The sequence below is a fragment of the Uranotaenia lowii genome, chromosome 2 (genome assembly GCF_029784155.1).
Source record: "Uranotaenia lowii strain MFRU-FL chromosome 2, ASM2978415v1, whole genome shotgun sequence".
Classification (NCBI taxonomy): domain Eukaryota; kingdom Metazoa; phylum Arthropoda; class Insecta; order Diptera; family Culicidae; genus Uranotaenia; species Uranotaenia lowii.
Window position 1 is genome coordinate 171,151,390 of NC_073692.1, and position 24,856 is coordinate 171,176,245.

The 24,856-nt window shown below is 35.2% G+C and overlaps 1 protein-coding gene across 2 annotated transcripts in view; it reads left to right on the forward strand.

The window, feature by feature from the left end:
- Positions 1–24,856, forward strand: part of LOC129749797 (netrin receptor unc-5-like) — a 555,087-nt gene that overhangs the window by 491,376 nt on the left and 38,855 nt on the right. The window lies entirely within an intron of this gene.

Here is a 24,856-nt window from a genome sequence, read left to right on the forward strand (position 1 = left end):
CGCTAATAAAATCACAAAAATTCCTTATACACAGTTTATGGCTTTTTAAGTGAGCTCCATAAAACGGATGATCTCCGTTTAATTCGGCAAGCGAGGGGCGATCAAAACTGGCAAAAGTGAACAACAAAAAACTATGGCGGCCGAATCATGGCCAAATATGAACTATACAGACAATAAAAATCATCGAGCTCCTTTCCGACGTTTGTTCCGAGAACAGCCAAGCCTTTTATCTATTCCCCGTGCCAAAATAAAATGAAGACATACTTTTTATCAGGAATAGCGAAAAAATAACTCACCAGCCGGTATCAGCAGGGACAACTTTCGGCATTTTGATTTGAAATGTAAACACGTTAGTTCGTTTTGGTGAATTGCACCCCAATTTTACGATTGGGTTGTATAATTTTGGACGCCTTCTGAAGCCGGAATGGTATAATCGATTCGATTGATATAATTACACCGGAGTGTGAGTTTCGGGTGAGGTGTGTAAGACGGCGACAGTCCATTGATGGCTGAAGAAGCTGACTCCCCGCCATCAATCAAAGGCCCCCTCAAATTGATAGGTTGTTTACTTGGCTGAGGAATGCTGCGAGTGATAAGTCGTGGCCCCGGTGTTTCGATGTCTTTTTAAGTTGTGAGTCTGATGGGAATCCGATGAAGGAACGACTAAGTTCTTAAATTAAATTTAGTGAAGTCTGCTCACATCTGGAATGATGATTTATCTAAATCTCTCGTAGATTTATTAATTCAGTTCTTAGAATAACAGCTCTCAAATATGAAAGCTCCTGAAAAGCTTTTACAAAACACAGAGCATCAAATATCAGTTTTAATATGTCCCGTACCTTGTCGGAATACTTAATGCTCTTTCAATACTTTTACTTATTCAAAAAAAAACGATCTTAAGCATCTCTGTTTTAGGAACGATGAAACTATAAAGCAAACGTTCAAAATAATTCAAGATATGACATAGTCATATTTAAAATTCTGTCCTCCAAGAAGGTTCTTTTTGGTTAAAAACTCATCAATTTTTGTTTTGTGCATAATTTTAGAGAAGCGTTTCCATAAGTAATTTAAGCTTTTATATTTAGTATGCAAAAAAAGTTTATCCATCCCCAGTTAAAAACTAGTTTTATTCCAAAAAACTTTTATTTGCTAGTTTTATTCCAGAAAATTAAAACACAGTTAATTGTTGTTCAGTTTATTATTGTTTATGTTAAAACTAAGTCAATTCATTCAAGTTCCAAATAAAAAACATATTCTGTTGCATTTGAGATATGATTTAAAAAAAAACGCAAAAAAAGTTCATCCACCCCTCTGGCTCACATAGCTTTAGTACTTCGTGTGACCACCTTTGGCTTCAATAACTGCTTGACAACGTCTCGTTGCATCGATTCAACAAGCTTAGCAGTTGTTTTCGGGGTGATTTTGTCCCATTCATTTGAGATTACCGGCCCACAATTGCTGGATGTTTGTTGGTTTTTGCTCCTGAACCTTAATTTTCAAAATTGACCAGAGATGCTCGATAAGATTAAGGTCGGGAGACTGTGCTGACCACTCAATAACCTTGATACGCTCTTCTTTGAAACCATTGCGAAACCAGCTTTGAGATGTGTTTCGGATCTCCGTCTTGTTGGAACGTATATCTGCGCCCCAACTTTAGCTTTTGTGCAGACGCTGGTAGTTTCCGCTTCAAAATATCCAAATAAACCTCCTTGGGCATGATTCCATCGATGAATTCAAGTTCTCCTACGCCGGATGTAGTCATAGATTCCCACACCATGACTCTACCTGCAATAAAAATCAAAGCTATGCTCAGTTGGCTGAAAAATCAATGTATGATAAGTAAAGGCAGAAACACAATACAGCGTCGGTCGTCGCGTCACGTCAGCGGTCAACGCTGTCGATAAGTACTAAAACGCGGATGCGACGCACCCGACGATTTTTGCATCACAATTCAGCGTCAAGAGACATCTTAGATGTCTCTTGACGCTGAATTGTGATGCAAAAATCGTCGGATGCGTCGCGTCCGCGTTTTAGTACTTATTGACAGCGTTGACCGCTGACGTGACGCGACGACCGACGTTGTATTGTGTTTCTGCCTTAACGCACCACCGCCATGCTTGACTGTAGGCCGCAAACACTCCTTTTTAAAAATTTCACCGGTTCGCCGCCATTTTCTTGTGATACCATCAGACCCAAATAGCATTACTTTCGACTCATCTGACCAAATCACCTTATTCCAGTCATCACTGGTCCATGAAATGTTGATTGTGATGTCAGTTGAAAGGAAAATTCGCTTTCTGTTTCGCAATTTTCGGAGCTGATAGTCCCCGGTCCAGCTCTGCCTTCTTCACGATAGCTCTGTCAATTGAGCCTGTAGTCTTTTAAGGACACCCCGATCGCTTAGCTGGTGAGATTGAACCACGCTGTTTGTACACCTGAACAATCCTAGCAACCGTACTTTTCTTTATTAAGCTGGACAGTATCGGCAATATTACGGTAGCTTTTGCCGGTTTTGTGATGTTCAACATTCAAATTTCGGATGCTGATCGAAATTTGTGCTTTTTTGGGCCTTTTGCGACCAATTACTTCCAATTTTGAACACGAAACGAAAACTTAAAGAGCGCTAAATGACAGCTAGACACAATGTTTACATTCAAGAAAGCTGCAGGCTACACACTAAAACTTTGTAAAACACACTTAAGTCGTAGTATCCATTTGAGGGTGGATAAACTTTTTTTGCGTATTTTTTACGCTTTTTCATAATTTATCACATAAAACCCCGAGAAAAAATATAAACGCCGTATTTTCAATGGCAATATAATAAATAAACATAAAACTATAAATTGTGGAGGAACATTCATGAAATCAACTTGATTTTCACTAGAAAAACATTACAATTGTAAATTTGTGAGGTTGGTGGATAAACTTTTTTTGCATACTGTATATGCAAAAACTCAATTCAACATAGAACCGAGCGATGTATTGTTTGTTTCAATTTCATTTGCTATAAAAATCAATTAAAATCACAATTGACAATGACTAATGACTTTGACTAACTTCAATCAAGACTGATAAGTTTTAAAGTTTTTGAACGGCGTAGGTACATACATACATGATTTTTTTTTTATTAAACCTGTAAAAAGTTTCCAATTTATTCATGTTTCTAATGATTTCTCAATGATTTTCAAAAAAATAGGTCACAGAAAACAGTTAAAAAATTTTTAAATTCAATCTCCGAGTTTGCGATTTTTTTTTATCAAAAACACAAAATAAAATTTCGGAAACCTTGGGTACTTTTTAAGCTTTTTGAAACTTGCATTTGGCCAAGATGGGTTTTTTCTCACAAATGCCTCGGATTGTTCAGGCAAATTCCGCTCCAGGCAGTCATATTACGGATCTTTAGCTGATAAAGAAATCATCTGTAATACAGAATTCGTAATTACTCGCGGTCTTCGATAAATCGTTTTAAAATTATTGTGTTCATTTTTTTCCAGAAATTTTAACAAAATTGATAGAAAATTGAACGTGTAAGCCCAAAGTGCTCGTCTTTCCCTTATTACCCCTACTTCCGTAAAAAAGAGGGGTGCTCACTTCGCTCCGAGTGCTCGTTATGCCCTTATCTCCCTTACTTTTGTGCCAAAAAAAGACATAACAGGGAGATTAAGGATTAAAAAAACCTACGAATTTCAGTGATTCAATCATCTACAAACAAACTGTTTGTTAAATAACCCTCGTATATTTTTCACTGTTAAGCTCAGTTTGATGATTTAAACAGGTAAGACCACTATCATTTTTTTAAAAAGTCATCTATCGTAGACCTCTTTGTCTTTTGATCCATTTTCCAGACGCCACCAAAATTATCTTTTGTCTTCAATAAACAGATAGTGGATATGAAAACATTTCAAAATAATATTTTTTATGTTAATCTGTGTGAAGTCATTTGAAAGATATAGCCAAAAATAGTAATCTGGGTCAGGAAAACCCAACCGGATAATTGCGACTTATGTCTAAACCCAGAAGAAAGGTAAATATGTTTAAAAAAATACTATGTTTTGTTTTTAAATTCCGGGAAAATTCCAATCAAACTCTTATAATAGTAAGGTTGGGTTACAGAGGATGCGCGCTTCTAAAGTTCAAGTTCAAAATATGATGACACCAAAGTCCGTTGTTGAAAAAAAAAACTGTCCAGTCAAAGCCAACCCACCCGTAGGGCCAATCATCACTATAAATCATAATTTTGCTCCGCCCAGGTCGAACTTGAGCCGCCGCTTCATAACCTCCAAGTGATAGGATGGACTGATTTATGGTACCCCAGGGCTGTCAGAATCGGCCGAAAGAAGACGACCATCATCGGCCAGACAGGCAGTGTCCGACGATGGCGTTCAGACGACAACGACGACCAAGACCAATGTTCTACACCAGAACCATGTACTTAGAGTAATAAGTCACGAGTGAAAGAATTATAGAGCATCCACAGAAGGTAAACTCTAAACCAGCACAAAAATAGAAGAGAGTCCGAGCTTGTAAACTAGGGAAATGTAATTTAGCACCTATGTATGTCTCGAAGAACGTTTCTCGAACTGACCAATGAAGGGGGGAGACCCCGGACAATTAGCATCCGTTTAGAAGGGCAATTGGTTTAGGAGTAAAAATTCAAATCCAACCACTTGTACGTGTACGAGTAGGAACGAACTTCTCGTCGAACACACTTTGTACGCGGTCGAACCGCGTTTCAACCATAAATCATAAACAGCGTTCAGCATTAACATATTATTCACTTCCCCTGATCAGTTCGGGTCCTCGTAGTCGTTGTGTAGAACAGTTGGACAGTCTGTTTTATGAACTGACCACTTTGGTTCTGAACCTTCCAAGAAGACTTGATTCCCTAACCGGGTCCATGGTTGGTGGTGTGGAGCCAAAGTTGTACCACGACGCAGTTTTGTACAAATGGTGGAGTATTAAATGGTGATTTGTCTTGTCTAGAACTGACCGCCCCCTTCCGTCTCTCGCTGTTTTAGAACGTTCTCTTACGCCCGCTGACAAGAAGCGGTTTGACTATTCGTATCTACTGTATTTGTGTGATGGTCATCGTGGTCTGTCATTAATGACCCTCTTGAAGAGCTGTTTAAGAAGCCATTAGAAACACGCATGGAAACGACGACGCCGACATCTGCATATCAATTGATTAGGGTTTAGTGTTTCCTCTAAATAGCGTACTTGAATTCGCGCTCACTTTCTGCGAACCGTTGAAATATATATGATTATGAAACATACGTCTTAGGCAACCGATGCATGAGAAGGAACAAAACTAATGCCATAACGTTGAACTATAAGAGGTTATGAACGAACATAATCCAATAACATCTTGATCGGAAATCACGTTTTGGTGAATTTATTTTAACATCAGTTCTAAATTATAAATTTGAATAAACATCAATAACATACAAGCATATCATTCAGAAAACCATGTCGTGAGACAGAACACCAAGTAGGAATAAATAAAAATAATATCGACTGAAGCTTGATTTTTTTTAAAGATTTGACTAACAACTTGAATGCAATTGTTTTGAAGTTGGAGAAGCGGAAATGTTGTTCTCAATACTTGAAAACCCAACCCTTGTTTTAGTTACGCAAAGGCCCTATTTGAAAATGAATAATCGTCAAATCTAGCCCCTTATATTTGATGAACTTAAGAACTAGCTCAAAATATAAAAAAATTGATAAAAAATATGATGATTGTAAATTTTTTGACACTTTGTATGTCTTTTTGGATTGATAAACCATGAATTCAATTGACACCACTGCTGGGTGCCTACACGGAAAAAAATTGAGTGGTCATCCCAAAGACGCTGTCATGATAATTTTACCATTTCAGCGCTATAGTATTTTCAACCACGAAAAGTTTAACATCGATTTTGTGAAAGTGCGCATGAAACAATATTTAAATTACTATGTACCTGGTAATTTTCGATAACTCTCAATGTTTGTTGTCGAAAATACTATGGTCATGATAATTTCATCATAATTTCTATCACAACTACCGTCCGCATAGTAATTTTGACATTGTGGCACCAATTCATATCAACAAAATACTACGCACATCGTACTTTTGAGAACAAAACATATTTGACTCAAAAACATAAGTGCGTATGATAATTTTACTATGGTAAACATTCTTGTTGTTTACACTAATTCAGGATCATTAATCATCAAACCCGTTTGTAAAAAAACTAATTTTGAGCTGCTTTATAGTTACATAACTTTGAAAATCATTCCAGAGCATCGGAAAAACACACTAACATTGACCGACGTGTGTCGGAAGTGTGAATTTTCATGTTTCAAATAATGTCATAATGCATGCATGCAAATAAACAAACAAACATACATAGTAATTTTACTATTTAAATCAAGCTCCTCGCTCCTCCTAATCTTTATCATAACACATACTAGTTTCATCATGAAACATATTAATTTTACTAGGGACGAAGTAAAACAATGCATCATTTCATTGACAATTTTACTAAAACGCAGTCGAATTTACTATGCGCAGCCAAATTGAGCACATGGTAAAATAGCTATGCGTAAGGTATTATAAACAACAAAACATATTTGACTCAAAAATATGGTCGCCTGTTGTTCGTTTAAACCACGGATTTAGTAATTTTACTATGCTTTTTTTTGTGTGTAGCGAAGTATTGCAAGACCACTTTTTATGCCATGCTTCGTGGGGCACAAGCAGTGGTGTCAAATGAATTCATGGTTTATCAATCCAAAAAGACATACACCTGTTAAACAGCTAATAACTTTTTTGTCTAAAAAGATACGAAGTTATGATATTCGACAAAGTTATTCAGCGAAAAATTTCCTGTAAAAAATTTATAAATTGGCACAAAAACCATTAGCATGCTCGGTTCCACAGAAGAAACAAAAATTATGTTGATTTTTTAGTACAAAATATTAAATTTTCCCATACAAAGCTAAAAGTTCAAATTTCCTCATGTAAACGTTACTTAAAAATTCTGCAAAAAATCATGGATGAGTTTTGGACCAAAACGAAGCTTTTAATACCCCAGGGTTTGAGAAATTCAAAAATGACCCCAAATCGACTCAGTCTACTGGATATCAAAATGTAGAGTAATTTTTTTCTGTGAAAAGATTATCTCTCTATTTGAATCCCAAAAATGTGTTTTCTAGCTTTTGAGATTATAACAGATTGTTTGCACAGTAAAATAAGTATAATTTTGAAAAATCTATCAAATTATTAATTTGTTGTCCTATTTTATTCTAACTGATAAAAGGCCTCGAAAATGTGTGATAATTAAATAAATCGTTAAATCTTTTCATTCAAGGGAAACACACCTTTAATACTGAGTGATAAAATTTTCCTCCTTTTTTAAATTCCAGTTCTTATTTTCCACAATCATCAATTTTTAAAAAATTTGTTTAAAAAAACTGGCAGAAATATATCATAGAAAACAGCTGTAATATGTGATCTACATCATTGTTTCGTGTTACACTAAAATAGTCTATTTCCTAATTGGCTGAAACTTGAAAAAGTAGATGAAACGTTTAAAAATGCATTTTAAATTTTTTTTTTCCGAAAGCTGAAAACCAGTCACTGCAGGGGCATAATGAGAATCCCCCTGAGGCAGAATAAGCACCATTAATTGGGGCACGATAAGCGTTTTTTGCCGAAGCATCTAACAGCGAATTCAACTCGATGAAGTCAACTAAATAAATAATATAGCTACAACTTGACTTGTTTCATCTGATGATTTGGCCTAGAGGCGATGGGCGCGCTCGCTATATCGGTATACGATTTCTCATGCGTTAAACAGAGAAAGCAATAGCCTTTCACTCCGATTAACTGTCATTCTTTTGTAAATTTGTTTAAGAGTAAAGAGCAAGCTTTATTCTTTTTAGCAGGCCAAGCCCAATAGGAAGGTGTCGGAGAGATAATCAGAGGCCTAATCGTCAGATGAAGACAAGTAAAGCTGTAGCTCTATAATTCAGTTAACTACAACTCGATGTTTTGCTGCTTGATTATATGGCAGAAAACGCTCATCGTGCCCCGGTTTATAGTGCTCTGTTCGTATTTACAATATTTCAACAAAATTTCTTATGTAAGGCCTAGAATTCGGTTTCGGATCTTCAATTGAGATCGGTACCTTTGATTGAGAAAACGTGCTTAAAGAAATCTAGAACAGTGTTCTTTCAAGATTCACTAGCTCTCAGCATCTCAACTCATTACCTCGCGCGGTTTTCCTTTAAGATGGATGCATGCAAACGATAGAAATGTTAAGAAAGCAATTTCCTTCATCAATCTTGGCGCCCATAGAAATTAAGAAAAACTTTCTCCGGAAGGCAGTGAAACCCTTGCGTGTGTAGCTAGCATAGTAGGTACGTATACGTTTGATTTCTGGGATTGATCCTGACAGGTTCCATTCATGCTGAAAATGAAAAGAAACAATCTTTGAGTAGGTACCTTTTTCTGGTTAGGTTCAAGGGAGCGCGGCGGATGTTTGTATTACACGCCACCAGAGGCTGGCTTCCCCTCGTCTGCTGGGTAAACTCCTGTCCTGCCGGAACTGAACCGAGAAGCAACACGTTTGTTTGCAACACGCTAGTGCCGAAGACGCAAAAGGTTAAGGTTTCAGACCAAATCGACATATCAAATCTATTCCGCTTAATTGAATTTCATCGTTATCGATTCCGGGACGCCTCATTCAGGATTGAAGGCAACGTCGTCGTCGTCGTCTTTGCCGTTTTCTGCGGTTGGGCAGAATCTTGGTAGAACACAGGATTTCTTGAATGGAGCAGAACTTTACTGGAGCCGGGTGAAATCCAACCACCTTAATGGGATACTGTCACGGGAAACTGACATTTTCACATCTCTTTTGGCGCCGAAACGTAGGTACACACAGCTTCCGGAACCGAATTTAGTACAGGGTTAGTCATAAACCACGCGTTCTCCACTTTTAGAAGAATAAAAAAGAGGGGGGTTCTGCATTCACATCGTCTTCATTGGTACATTACGACTTGTGTAAAATCACAAAAATAAGGATTTTTTATGGATGGTTCCTAAAAAATTGAGAGGTTACATTCTGGAACGCAAACTTCGCATTAAGAAAACAAACTGGATAATAAAAATGGTATGATTTTTCTTACGCCTTGGGACTATAGAAAAAAGCAAGTATCAACTTTGGTTTTTCAAGACAGATGGAAGTTTTACAATAATTAAAACTTATTAAGTATAAATTAAAAATAAAAGCAAATCATTATATTTAATGAATCACTAGGGCAATTTTTTTAAACAAAGACTTAAGCTAATTTCAATCATAAAATGTCTTCGAACTAAATTGAATTTACGTTCTCGTCTCGTCGTGGGTACCAAAAATTGAGTTCCCCCTGCTCATTTCCGCTTCCCGTGTTTGTCATCTGTTCTTATCGACGTGTGGCGCCGCCCGTGTCACGTCACGGTGTGCGGCTTTCAAGCTTTCTTTGGCAAACGTCAACCGCAAACCGACAACGGAGCGACGACGCCGGCTGGCAGCTCATTTCGTCGTACCATCCTCTACCATCTGTTGGAGCAGGAAAGGGAGAAAACGGGGGGAAAACATGTTTTCCGGGCAAACAAAACGTGATCGTGAAAAGATAAGTGTAAGGTAAACATTTCCTCGCCGGAAATGTGATTACTTTTCACAGATGTCAGTCAAGGTACGTACGACAAAACCGTGCCGGTTTGATTGAAAATCGTGCTTTTGGGTTTTTTGACTTCTCAGTAAAGAGTGAAAGTTAACGCCGTTAAAAAAGACAGAGGATAAATTTGGTAAACAATTTTAAACATTGTAAAAGATGGTATGAATAGAAAATTTACATCTGTTTCTGTACATACTTCTATTTTATTGTATTTTAATGAAACCCGTTTAAAAATATTTCTTCAAGAGGAATCACGACATTCAATTAGTTCTGAATTGGGCATTTGAGTAAATTCAAGTTATAATAAAGTCACATTAAACAGCAATTTCTAAATGTACACGGAATCTAAAACACGAGTGACCTAAAAGTGTAATTAGAAAAAGGTGTAATTTCCACTTCTTTTTGTGTGGTTTTAATCATTTCTCTACACAGAAAATTTTTTTGACTATTACGTGTCACTGAAACTGCAACCTTTAAAATTAATCAACCTGTAACTAATAAAACCTGTAATTTTAAATCGTTTTCCTTAAAAGTTAACGAAGATTCATTTATTATTACAGCAAATGTCCTGTAAAAAAGTTGTACACTAAAAATTAAATGTCACGTAATTTGTTTTTCGACCTCTAAAATTAAGGTAAATGCCCTGCTCCATTTTGTTACAGGACATTTGCGTAATTTTACAGGAAATAATTTTTGCTGTGTATAAGCGAATAGAAATAAATTGTTTTGCTATAATTTTACATTCCGTTATTTAAAAAACAAGCGGACAATGAAATTTATATCACAAACAGTGTAAAATTATATCTGTTTGACTTATAACTCTTCTATAATTTCCTAAAAGTGGTAGGTTTCTAAAATGAAAAACAAACGAAGTTATTGAAATTAATCATTTCTTTCTCGATTACAGCGACCGCAGATTTTGCATTGGTACTGTGCATTGCTTTTTGATTATTTTTCTTCATTTAGTAAAAAGCCGGAGTTTTGACGAATTTTGAGAAATTCTGAAACAAAATGAATCTTAAATATTTTTTAAAGCATAAGTCTAAAAGCAACATTTTTCAACAAAATTCAACTATCAAACTAACGTTACACAAAATTTCAACACTATTCCCGTTGAAAAGGGGAAATTTGAGACAGCTTCACTCAATTAGTTGAATCTTTAACAATTTTCTTTTTTAAAAAAAACCTGTAATTTGGACAAGAGATGTACATAAGACTGAGTCGATTTGGGGTCTTTTTTGAATTTTTTAAACCCTGGGGTCTAAAAAGCTTCGTTTTGGTTCAAAACTGATCCATGGTTTTTGCAGAATTTTTAAGTAACGTTTACATGAGTAAATTTGGACTTGGGTTTGTATGGGAAAATTGAACATTTTGAACTGAAAAATCAACTTTATTTTTGTTCCTTTAGTGGAACCCAGCCTGCTTATAGTTTTTATGTAAATTTATAAATTCTCCAAAGGAAATTTTCTGCTGAACAACTTTGTTGAAGACCGTAATTTTGTATCTTATTAGACAAAAAAGTTATTAGCTGTTTAACAAGGGTATGTCTTTTGGCATTGATAAACTATAAATTCAATTGACACTACTGCTGGGTGCCTAGCGGGGTATTGCATGACTTTTTTTCATGCAATACGTCGCGGGGCACAAGCAGTGGTGTTAATTGAATTTATAGTTTATCAATGCCAAAAGACATACACCTATTAAACGGCTAATAACTTTTTTTGCCTAATAAGATACGAAGTTACGGTCTTTGTCAAAGTTGTGTAGCGGAAAATTTCCTTCGGAGAATTTATAAATTAGTACAAAAACTATAAACAGGCTCGGTTCCGCAGAAGGAACAAAAATTAAGCAGATTTTTCAGTACAATATATTCAATTTTGCCATACAAACCTAAAAGTCCAAATTTACTCATGCAAACGTTACTTAAAAATTCTGCAAAAAATCATGGATGAGTATTTAACCATTACGAAACATTTAAGACCCCAGGGTTTAAAAAATTCAAAAAAGACCCCAAATCGACTCAGTCTAATGTACATGTTACATGTTGATCTACTACCTTGTCAAGTCGAGGTTCCATATCGATCAACTGGAAATTTCATTTTTATTTTTTTACCGCTCATTGTATTGGAAGTATCATATTATTTTTTTTTTTTTGGTTTTGGTTTTTTCTTGCACATAATCAAAATTGAAAACCAAAAATGTTCTAAATTGATAGACATTTATTTTCTTCTTTGTTTGAAAATAGAAAGTGGTTCAAAAATGGAAATTGGAGTTGGTCTGCTGATAATATTGATAAAGAAATTTTATAAAAACTTAAACGAGTATTGTATTCGCTCTAGTGTTTGAATGCCCGACTGTGTTAAAACGTTTTCTATTTCCAAACAAAGAAGAAATGAAGCTTCTAGCAATTAAGAGTATTTTTGGGTGTTCAATTTTCAATTTGCGAAAGAAAAATTGATTGCAATACTTTGCATACAAACATCCGAAAAAAAATTATGAAATCGCCTGATCGTTTGTAAATTTTCAAACCGACATCATTTTGATCGCGTAAATTGAATTTAATAAAACTACATTTTTACCTTTCTTGACCAAATTTCAAGTTTTTGAAAACAATCTCAATGATACAGCGAATTATGTTAGAGTCTCAAATTTCCCTTTTTTGGGAATAGTTGCATCTTTTCCAAATCTTTCTACGCACAGTTTTCAAATTTGTGGAACGTAAGTTAAATAGTAGAACTATACTGTGCGAACTACAGTATCTCTGAAATTAGGATATCTTATATATAAAAATGGATGCGTTTTTTGTAACAACATCACGTATGAATAGTCGGTCGGAATGAAGTGAAATTGGGTATCCGAGGGTTTTTTGGGTCAGAGATGGTTTGTATAATAGTTTCAAGAATCTCACTTCTTATGGAAGGGGGGCTCCTATACAAAATCAACTAAAAACGGTACAAAACTCGAACAACTTGAAGACGATTTTCATGAAAACTGATTCACGAGCACAAAGAAGTTAAAGAACTGTAAACATTTTCCAATGATTTATTGAGTAACGGGTAAAACGAAGTTTACCGGGTCAGCTAGTTTATACTAAATCTGAATTCTTGGTTGAACGGAAGTAAATAGAAAGATTCAAAGCCAGTATGTTTTGCATGTAGATTTGTGGGTTCTAGACGTGATCGACAAAATCTGACAAATGTTACTTATTCAGGGCGTCAAAACCTTGCAAAAACAGTTATTAAAACAAAGGCACCAAAATGCTTTTCCCCTGTGTTATCTTTATTGGAAAATGCTCATTTGAGGGATATTGACCTTAGAGGTATATAAAACCACATAAATCATAACCAAAACAGCTGATAGCAAAAATTAAGACAATTTAAAATGTTATAATTTATTTTTTTTTTGTTTCGATTATAGTCGTTTTACCATCTTTATGGCATTCGCGATTTTATCAACGTTACAGTTGGCGGATCGTTATTGAAAAACTTATCCGGTACAACTGTGTGCGATGTTTACTCTTGGGCTCGAACTCACGGACATCGGCTCAGGAGACAACAGACTTACCAACTGAGCAATATCATAAGCCCGATTTATGAATATTGATTCAGCAGAAGTAATTAAACAATCCGGGTCTATATATAACCCTAACCGACATTTTTGCAGAGATGATCCGTTGATCTTTTTTTTAATTCTAAAAATTACATATTGTGGGGCTTCTCATTTAAAAAAAAAGCCAGAAAATTTAATGTGTCTTTAACCATTCCTGAGATATCGTATCGAGAAAGCACAAAGTGTGATACGGTCAATATTTGTTCAAGGGAACACGCGTGTAAATCGGTGTAATCGTTTATTTAAAAAATCAAATTAAATTTCTTTTTCAAGTTTAATTGGTATAAAATTCAGGAAAAATATTCAGTTAGGCTTCCGCTTTTCCAAATCCGAATTGCTAGGCCTTACGCTTAACCCCTGCCATCAGATTTTGTACAGCCACCTTGTCCACCTTCTTTGCCGCAGAGAGCCAGTTTGCCTTGAACTGCTGCTCGTCCTTAGCAGTTTTTTGGTCTTCTTTAGGTTCCGCTTGGCTATAGCCCAGTATTTTTCAATTGGGCGGAGCTGTGGCGTGTTGGGAGGGTTCTTGTCCTTGGGAACCACCTGCACGTTGTTGGCGGTGTACCACTCCATGGCCTTTTTACCGTAATAGCAAGATGCCAAATCCGGCCAAAACAGTACGGAACAACCGTGTTTCTTCAGGAAAGGTAGCAGACGTTTATTCAAACACTCTTTCACGTAAATTTCTTGGTTGACAGTCCCGGAAGCTATGAAAATGCTGCTTTTCAAGCCACAGGTACAGGTGGCTTGCCAAACCAGATATTTCTTCGCGAACTTTGACAGTTTCATGTGCTTGAAAATATCTGCTACCTTTCCCCTTCCTTTTGCCGTATAAAACTCCTGTCCCGGAAGCTGCTTGTAGTCGGCTTTGACGTAGGTTTCGTCGTCCATTACCACGCAGTCAAACTTCGTTAGCATCGTCGTGTACAGCCTCCGGGATCGCGCTTTGGCCGTCGTATTTTGTTTATCATCGCAATTTGGAGTCATTACCTTCTTGTAAGTCGATAGTCCGGCTCGTTTTTTGGCTCGATGCACGGTTGTAGACGATACACCCAGCTTATTTGCGGCATCTCGGAGAGAGAGGTTAGGGTTTCGTTTCCTGGCTGTCAACAAACGTTCCCCAAACAATTTACATTTGTAACGGTTGATTTGGCTACTTTTAGCGATTTTGCCAGCTTTGCGTGCGAGTAGCTCGGATTTTCGAGATGCGCGAGCAAAATTTTGATACGCTGCTCTTCCTCCTTGGACGGCATTTTGACAACTGAAGAGTGAATTCCAAAATCAAAATAGGAGCAACATTCTACACACTCACCTTCAAGAGGGGTGTTCAAGTTTTTTAAATGCAAAATTGAAAGCAATACGTCAAGTTGATATTGACCAAATTTTGACCGTATCACCCTTTAGTTCAAGTAAAAGCTGCCAAAAAAGGCCCACGTTAAGGAATAAAATGTTCTGTAAAATAACACACTTTAATTCTTCAGAACAAAGATAATATTTGAAGCAATGATCAAGAATCTTCATTCAGCAGAGAAAAACAAACAGATAAATTCTTAAATCCATTCTCTGATTTTCGACCACCGAAGTTCATCGCAAACCAAACCAAGGCTAGATACTTATCGCCCGCCTGCTATGGAAAAGTTATTTCAGTTGTCATCGCGGATAAGCGCACTCGTGAAAAAAGCGACTTCATCAAAACGAAATCCTTTTCCCCGAGAAAGACTGGCAGCCAGATAATTCCGTCGCGGGAAAAATCTGTCGCAATCTGCTTCGAATCCTTGCTGCTGCTTTGCACAAGTACCTAGTAGAATCTTAGTAGTAGAATACTTTATAGCGGAGCAGAAAAATTGCTCATTTCCCACAAAGTGGCCCGACATAATCCAACTTTTCCCGGCAATCTTTCCTGTTGCCGCCAAACAGTGGCAGCCCCTGGAAAGGAACTCAGCAGGGTCACTTCTTGGGAAAAATAGAAGGAAAAAACGACCGTAATCCGAAAAATTGCAGATGACGCGATTCGGGAAAACCGGCAATACCGGAAACTGCAGGGAGCACACGAACTTCAACTTCAGCCAACAGCAAGCAACTGAACAAACCTGGGGCAGCAAACAATAACACTGGGAGACGATATGCTAAGGCCATAAGAGCTACAGGACTCACTTTTGATTTTGAGCAGCCGCGCATCGAAGAAATAAATCGTTTCGTCGAGAGGATGGGAAAACTTGGGTTGAAAAACAGAGGAGAAAAATTTTACCATTCGCGTGCCCTGCACGAGACACTTTTCGTGGAACCTTTCCTCGCAAGAAAAAGAGGGTGTTGATCCGCTCGGTGCTCGACGGAATCACGTTTGTTTTTTCTCTTGAGCTTCACTCTTAAATGTTATTTTTCTGCTTCTTTCGTCTTCGCATCTTTCTGTGCCAAGGTGTTTGCTAAGTATTCTATGTTATGAGAGACCATTGGAACCAATTTATTTTCGGTTCTCACACTTGACGGCAGTCAGAATGTTGACTTAACTCGTTTTCCGTGGAAAATTCTGAGCGGCACCGTCACGTGCTCGAAGTTGTTCCGACTAAACGGGTGCTGTTGGACGAAAATTTATGTGTTACTGGCATGAACTTGTCTGTCAGAGTCTTTCAAATAGCTATCCAATCACGGGCAACGTTTGCTCCGAGTTGACAGTCTTGGACGTAATGAAGGAGTCAAGTTCAAATAAAGTAATTGAATTTATCAACTTCGATGAGTTCCCTCGAAAAATAAGCTTCCATAGAAGAGTTTAACTCTTTTTTATATATGAAATTTGAAAAATAAATCCGTGTATTACAAAACAGGAAATATTAATATACCGTTGGTCAAAATATCCAGTTACAAACTGCATGAAATTTTGGCAGCACTGTTCTTGAATTCGAGTAACATGTTAAAAAATTTTTGAGACTTTTGCCTTTTTAAAAATATTGAGCTTTCGTTCTGGTTCAATTCCTGCTCCAAGTGAGGCAATGAATAATTCTGAACATTACTTAGTTACTAGAGTTTTTTAGTAAAAAAAGACCTCTCGTGATTAACCTTCATTTAACATCCTACCAAGAATTTGGAAAAATAATTGTTTCCAAATTGTTTGTTTGTGAAACTTCAAAAAAACTTATTTAATCTGTGTAGCAATTACAGATCCCAGTTTTGAGTTATACTCAGTTCTATCTTCAAAGTTTTTAAAGACGAAACATTTCTCAGTTTCTGAATTGAAAGTTTTTAAACGATACTTCTTATCAAATATGCGCTCAATCAGCAAACCAATTGATGCGTGAATCTAATCGAAAGTCGTTTTATCTGTTAATTACCATCTTACCGAACATAAGTGCAAAGGGCTTAACCGCTTTATTCCTTGATTGTATCATTAAAACTTTTTGCCAATCGTACAGAGCCAGTTGTTTCCAGTCAATGGAAACACCAATTATGGGTTGGCTGAGTTTCTTGCATACGATAGCAGAGATCCAGCACCGATGCGCGCCAAAGCTACGCTAATTTGCCGCAATTGGATCAGACCCAGCAAAACTTGTTAAAACGATATCTGTTTTTCAGCGTTCCAGAACTCCCCCTCTTTTTCCCGTGAAGCAATCACAGGAAATTAAGCAAAGTTCAATCGAAAAACTTGGGAGCGAGAAATCCTTCCTACTCCCTCGCTGTCTTCCGTTAACCTGTTCAGTGCTGAAGAACTCCTCGCCGGATTCCCCAATAAGGCACATCGACCCAGATGGAAATAGTGGGAAAATCGCATTCCACTAGCTTGCACAGTGTAATACACAGCCGTACACCCACTTTTCACTAATGGGATTGACAATCAACTCCAATCCCGGTTCGGCTTCTTCTCTGGCAGCAGCCAGATCCCGCGCGCACATCATTCTCATCTCCAGGAAGGGTACTTTTCGCCTTCTTCCTGCTCCCCTAACTACTAATGGGCCAGCTCCGACAGATTGTGGTGCGGAAAAGTTTTGCCTTTCCTTCCTAATCTACATCTAATTGGTTGAAAATATTCAAAAAGGCATCGCGCAATTTACGCATCCCTGCTGCTGTCGAAAGGCAGACCTCCAGTTAGGGATGTTCAGGGAAAAACAAAACTATTTGTCTCAGACTTTGTTTTATTGTGTAGTGCAAATAAAATCTCTTTCATAAATACGGCTAATTTCCCAAAATCTTTAGGAAAGACAATGTGCGACAATTATGATTTTATAAAACATAACTCTTATATGTATTAAAAAGCCAGCCTTCATGAGTTTTCCTGAATAACATTAAAAGTATAGTAGTTTCTCGATTTTATCACTATTCGATTTTATCAATACTCGCCAAATTCACGCTCGATTTTATCACGGTTATTGTTTCGATTTTATCACGCTTTTAGTAAAACATTCAGAAACCATTTCCAGGTCCTTAATTTTCATTCAAAAGCATAGAGCGTCTTTGTTTATGATATTTTTTGTGGTTTATGTTATAGTAATAGGTATCCTATAATATGAAAATGCCATTGAACTGCTTATTTTATCTTTATAGTGTTTAAAATCGTCATTTGGATTTTAAAAACGTTTGTAATAATCGACACAAGTATTTTAACGTCACGCTGATGCTAGTGTTGTTACTTGTGTTGGTTAGTCGCTTTAAAAAATTTAACTTTTTTGGTTATGCGAATCATATAAAAATGTGGGTGAATTTAAGCGTTTTTGAAAAGAGATAAGTGTCTCTGAATTCTTTGTTGAACTTGTTTATTTTAAAGGGTGGCGTGCGTAATCTATATTGGATAGCCTTTAGTATTGTCTGAATGGATAATTTTGGAAGACCAAAATGGAATTCTGCTAGCTTTTTCTGCAAATATCACTAAGATATCTGTTTTTCTACATATAAAGACAAAAGATTATCTGCCCATAAAGCAATTTTCGAGAAACACACTGTAAAAGTTTAAGTTGAGCAAATTTTAAAATATTTTTCGAATAAATATACTTTTCAGATCATCAAAGGTGTTAAGATTAAAATATTGAAATTTGAAATTAGCAGAAAAAAAATGTTGATGCAAATTTCTTTGAACTTTTTTTCAAAATCGAAATAAGAGATAACGACTGTTAAATTTCCATCAAAACAAAATAAATCACTTTAACTAGATATAGACTATCAAATGAATATAACACATGGTTTTATTTCAAGAAAAAACCTAAAAATTTGCTTTAGAGAAGGATAATTTGAACCAGAGTTGCAAGATTTCAGATAATCATTTGAAATTGATACTCACCGTGATGAGTATCAATCAAGCAGCACAATGAATTTCGTTGTGATGCTCAAAGATTTCGATGTCAAACGAAATTCACTGAGCATCACATCTAGAAAAAAATCAGAAATCCAGAATCCCATTAGAGAAATCTTCAGCTATATTCCCCACTTTTTCCCCTACTATTTTTTGACGACAGTTAAATTTGTAACGAATCTATGGAATGTATCATATAATGTGATAAGCTTTTCACACTAGCGACACGCCAAGTTGAATGACTCCAAACGCTTTGATATAAAAAAGTAAGAGCGCTTTGGAGTTTATTGAAACTTTTTATTAACGAAAGTGTTAAAGCTCGTGGTACCTATGTTTTAAAAAGTGTCTATGTACACAACACACTACCTTATAAATGTTGAGAACAACACTTTAATTTTATAATATTATTTGCAAATACGGCGCTTTGGTACTAAACAATTTATAACATAATTTCATAGTCAAGACGACTTAAATAAAAAAAATATAAAATTCAGTCGTTGAAGTTTTGTTGGTATTCAAAATTAACAGCAACAACATAATATGGGATTAAAAGCAACATTTCTAATCGATTTTCTGGCTATTTGAAATCAGTAAAATATGCTTAGTTAGCTAAGCATAGAATACATTAAAAGAAAAATCGATATTTGTTTTAACTCTCAAGGGCTGAAATTTTTTCAAAAAAAAGGTCAAAACTCTGATTTTTTTAGGTTTTTTTTTTTGTATTTTCTCGGCTGTTGACATACAAAAAAAAACATATGTTGAACTGTAATATGATCACAGTCATCAAATTTCATGCTGTCCCTTTTTGAGAGCATGTTGTGTACGAGTGAAGGATATCTAAATTTGGAAATATTAATAAAGATCATGTATTCTAACAAATATGCATCTATACATTCAGAATTAAAACCTACTTTTTTATATCAACTAAATGAAAAAATAGAAGCCGTGATGTCAGTGATAACCTGTCCTTTGTTTCAACTTTTATTTAAATCTCTTTTCAAACGCTCTTTTTTTAAAAGTCCTTGGTCCTTGACATCCATTCTCTGTTCCAATCTACTCATTGGTAGTGCAATTTTCTGCCGAATTTTTGACAGTAATAGTCACTTAGAGACTGTAAAAGATCCGGAACAATCGTAGAGAAAACCAATTTTCGAAACAATCTTAACCCTTCATTTCATGATTTTTTATTTTTTCTCGAAAAAATTCACAATAGTGCGCAATGATGAATACATGAAGGGAAAAATAATGAAAAAATATTATTTTCACATATTTCGGTTATTTGGCAAAAATATTAATTGTTGCAAATTTGCAACAACATGAAACGGTTACACCTTTTTGTTCTTCACACTAGACAACTGGAAATAAATGCTTATTCCTAATTTCTTTTGCACTAATCATAGTTTTCGAGCAGGAACTTCGCAAATCTAGATTTTTGGACACCATGAAAGTTGAGAATTCAGCTCGGAGTAGTTATGTATGTTGGTTATCCACCATGGGTGCACGAATTCACCGCAGTTTCTGCCTAAGTATGTGAAGTATGTGCTCACATGCATTATTGAACTGACCCCATGGCTTCGTATGAACTGTTATGGAGTGAAGTATTGTGTTGATGTAGGTATATTTTGGAAGAACGAGTCAATCAGGTTACTTAGAGGTATTCCGGCATCCGTGTATATACCTGGCCAGCTGGCAGCTGGTTAAACATTCATATAATCAGTTATAAGAGGAAACACATCTTACCTGTCGATTGGGATTCGAACCCAAAAGTTTTCTCGCCGATACCGGGAATCGAATCCAGCCTGGCACATCGGAACCAGACTCGCACCAGCTTATCCACTAGACCACAAAGGTTAGCTAGGAGTAGTTATGCGATAATATACCACTTACTGAGGAAATTATTCCTTACGTTTGCTTGAAGGTGCTAAATGGAAAGCTTCTTACCTATACAACTTTTCTGAACATAACCTTGAACAAGGAACAATAATGATTTCTTCGGAATGAGCATTAGAATATGGAACAGGATTCTAAAATTAGAATTCAAACTTGAAATCAGTTTAAAAATAAAATAGAAATAAAAATAAAACTTAATTCAATAACATAAAGTTTCAAATTAAAATCCACTTCCAGAGCTCTCAGGAAAATGTTGAACAAGTATAAATAAAGAGCATTTTTCGTCGATTCATTATATGAAACGGCTCATACTTTAGTGAAAAATAATGAGGATTGTAATTTTCAATCAAACCATTCATTCATCTCTAAGAAAAAAAAAAGCAAAACAATACTTCAAACCTCGGTTATCGAATGTTGGCAGGTAGTACTGAATTTTCAAGTGGAAAAATGAAAAAAAGTATACGTTGTTTGTTATTATTTTAAACTCTCTGGATAAAGCCCCGTACTTGAATTTCAATCATGTTCAATATTGCAGAACTTTTGAAGGCATCTGACAATTTTTTTATTCAAAATATGTATTTTTAATACCAACGAGCCGTGAAAAAAAAACCAAAATAATGTGTTTTACATACGCTGAAATACAAATCATAAATAAGTTAATTATTCGGACCCGTCCTAGTTTAAGATTTGATAAATTTTGAACTTTTAATAATATTTTTCTAGTTTTTGATAACGGTTTAGAGAAAAACTTTTTATTTTTTCACCTCGGGGCCCTCTTTATCCAGGGGGGGGGGTTCAATTTCACCCATCCCTCCCCCCTCTTCTAATACAGCCATAACATGATAATAAATCATTAATAACGAAAACACTTTTACCGGGAAACAAATACACTGTTTAAACGATGCAAGTTTCGAAAACACACTATGGAACACATGTAACTAGCTAGGGTACTACCGTTGCATGGTGTTGCAAATTTGCAACAATTATTGAAAACCCATTATATCAGAGAAAAAACAAAAAAAAATTCTCAAATTTTGTTTAATATGTAAATTACTTTAGTGGGAATTCGAAAATATTTTTTTTGAGTCGAAAAAAAAATTCTCAATATGAATTACACTAGGCCAAAAGTTTGAAAAATAAGGCTTTTTCCACATTCCATATTTTTCAGATTCATGTTGGTTTTTTTTGTACCTTTAAATACTGAAAGTATTTTTTTTTTTAATTGAACGTGATCTTGAAGTTAGAAATATTATACCCATCGAAAAAAAAATTTACTTTTTAGCTAAATGTGAAATTTAGAACAGTTTTAATTAATTGTTGCAGATATGTAGCTTTATGAAACGAAGGGTTAACATTCCCGATTTCACAAAAACCACTTCAAAATGATATACTAGGCTGTGAATGATCAATTAACAGTTTAAACTAGCCATTTTAATAAAATTGAACAGTGTTTTTTCCAAGGGTTTCACGAATTTCTTTTAAAGGGCATTTTTAAACGTACTCAAAAATCGTTAAAAAATCCAGCTATGATAATTAAAGAACAATTCATCTCTGATGCATGTTTCTAAAAGCTCATAAGATAATAATCAAAAAATTAGAAGTAAGGCCGCTTAACAAAAGAAGCGATTTTACAATTACTCCAAATGGAAGTACAATAATATTTTTGATCAATCTTAATATTCAATGGCACATTATTATTTCTGTCATATTCTTTTTTCTATTTAGAATTCTATAAATCTTCTGGAAACGGTCCTAATAGAATAAGTGAATTTATCGGACATTAGATAGGCTGGTATGAATCATATCCTACTTTTCGGTGCAACGTTCATGTTTTCTACTTCAGAAATTTCCCACAGGGAATTTCAAACATCACGCGAGTCGAGATAATATTTGAAAAAGATCTGTGAGCCGGTGCAAATAAAACCGGCTTTCCTTCTCTTGAAAAAGAAAATCGTTAAAATGCATGAAAAATCATTGAAATGTCTTTTTTAAATTGAAATCGAAAAGATTAACCATTAGGATAGAAGCTACAAACCGCCGCTTTCATTTGAAAGAGAAATTTTTGATATTTCTTTATCACTTTTTATTTGGTTCATAAATGCTTTTCATATGTGGTCGATTCCAGCCGGTTGCATAACCTGGGATGCCATGCGTTTTAATTGGAATAGTTTTTCGTTGGTAACAATCTTTTTTTTAATTTTTATATTTTATAATTTAATTTGTTTGGAAGATTAAGGAAGATTTTCTTCATTTATATTAAAACTCTACATAGCTACCTATAAATTTCAACTTCATTTTTAAGGTTGTCGCTACAAGTAAAAGCAAAGCATAGCTCGAATGCTATAAATAAAATCATAAAACTTTTTTCTGCAAAATGGACAAAAAACTTTCGGTAATTCAAAGATACTAAATTAGTAAAATTAGGCCTTTTGGATCCTTATAATTTGAATTCTGAATTTTAGTGTTTCCCAGCTTAGTTGTCTTTGCGGTACTTTTTGTGTTAATATTTATAATAATCAAATATTTAGCAATTCAGATTTTGCTATATTTTTTTTATAGTTTCTTGTAATGTCCAGAAGATTTGAAAAGTTTTTTTTCTGGCAAGCACATTACGCCATTGGGGGTTTTTTGAAGAATTTTGAGCTTGGGCATTTCAATGTTTGCGGTTCTTTTCCATGATTGCAAAACTTTGCATCAACGTTTTTAAGAGATTTAAAAGTACATTACTGTAGGAAATACAATTTCATAACTTGCATGTCTTAAATCCTCTAATTACGAGCGAGGTCATCAACATATTTGGCCATAAAATTTTTTTGCTCATTCTGTAAAACTTTCATCAAACTAAGCCATAAATATTATAATTAGATTCTTACAAGTCATGATATTACATTCTTCAGAAAGATGTTTTAAAATCAAAACTTTCATTCACAATCAACGTTAACGTTTCACACTGAGATTCAAAAAGGAAGAACCTCACTCGATAAAATATTAACTGAATGAGATTTCGCTACTTTGCTTAAGACATAAATTACAAAAAAAAACAAATTCTTATCATCAATCTGATTGTACTGAGCTTTTAATAGTATGTTCTCTATAAAAATGTTTAAAAAAAGTATAACTGGCCTTCAACATTCATCAAATATAACTGACAGTTTAAGAAAAGTCGTGGTATGTTCAGCTTTTTTCTGAACTATAAAACTTGTTTCATTGTTCAAGAGCTTGCACAAATATTATTCCATGGCATCTCTGCCTTCCAAAAAGTAGTTTTTCTGCTCGTGATTCTCAGTCTGAGAAAGCGTTGACATTCAGAGACAAGAACCGTTTGTGATACTCACGATGAGATAACCTAGCGTCACACTGAGATTCAAAAAGGGAAAATCTCACTCAAACAAATCTCAATCTCATGAGATTTCGCAACCTTGATTTGAACTGAAAACGATCCTTTTTGTTAAGTTATCTTTGATAATCACGCCTTATGATCAAAATTTATTGATAGAAAACGTTTCCACTACTGAAAACATTATAAATTATTGATTAAAGACAGTAAAAATACTTTTTTCTACTTCAATTTTTAGTTTCGCCAAATTCACGGTTTCGCCATATTCACGGTGAAATTTTTTTTGACCGTGATAAAATCGAAAAACTACTGTACCTTATACAACCATACACGAAAAATAATAAAAAGGTAAAATTTACAGAGTACCTGGGGTAATTTTTTCCACCCCTCTTACTAGGTAAATTTTACCTTGTTTTCATTCTCCTAGCAAAAAGGTGAATTTTATCGTTTTTCTTTTCAAAAAAGAAAATTTTACCTTTTTGGAAACCACTGAGCAAAAAGGTACATTCTACCGTTTTCCCATTCACTGTCTTAAATGGTTTTTTTCGCTGTTCTGGTTATATAGTCACCAAATTAAATAAAACAAAAGATACAAATTCATTCAAGATTTGATTTTTATTTTTCATGACCTATGTAATTAATGTTTTGGGAATCTATATTTCAATAATGTTCTTCGTTCCGACGATTCGGCTCGATGAACTCCGTTTTTTTTTCTTGAATTTTCCGTTTTGTTGGATGAAAGCACTTTTGCATCCTCTCGGACATCAACGCTGCCTTTTCCGTGTCCTTCCACCCCACCATGGCCGCTGAATCCTTCAACAATTAGCACATTCCATCCCTGCTCCGTTCGACTCATCCGGATTGCTGTTCCGAAATGATGAGGAAAACACTTTGTAGCTCAGTAGGCCAATCTGACATCTGTAATATAGTTTTATGATGAGAACAAGCACAACAAAATGGAATCTGACGCTTAGTTTTCCTTTCTGTTCCAATTTTTACTCATTGAGCATGAAACGAAACTTATTCCTGTATAAAAAAAAATTACT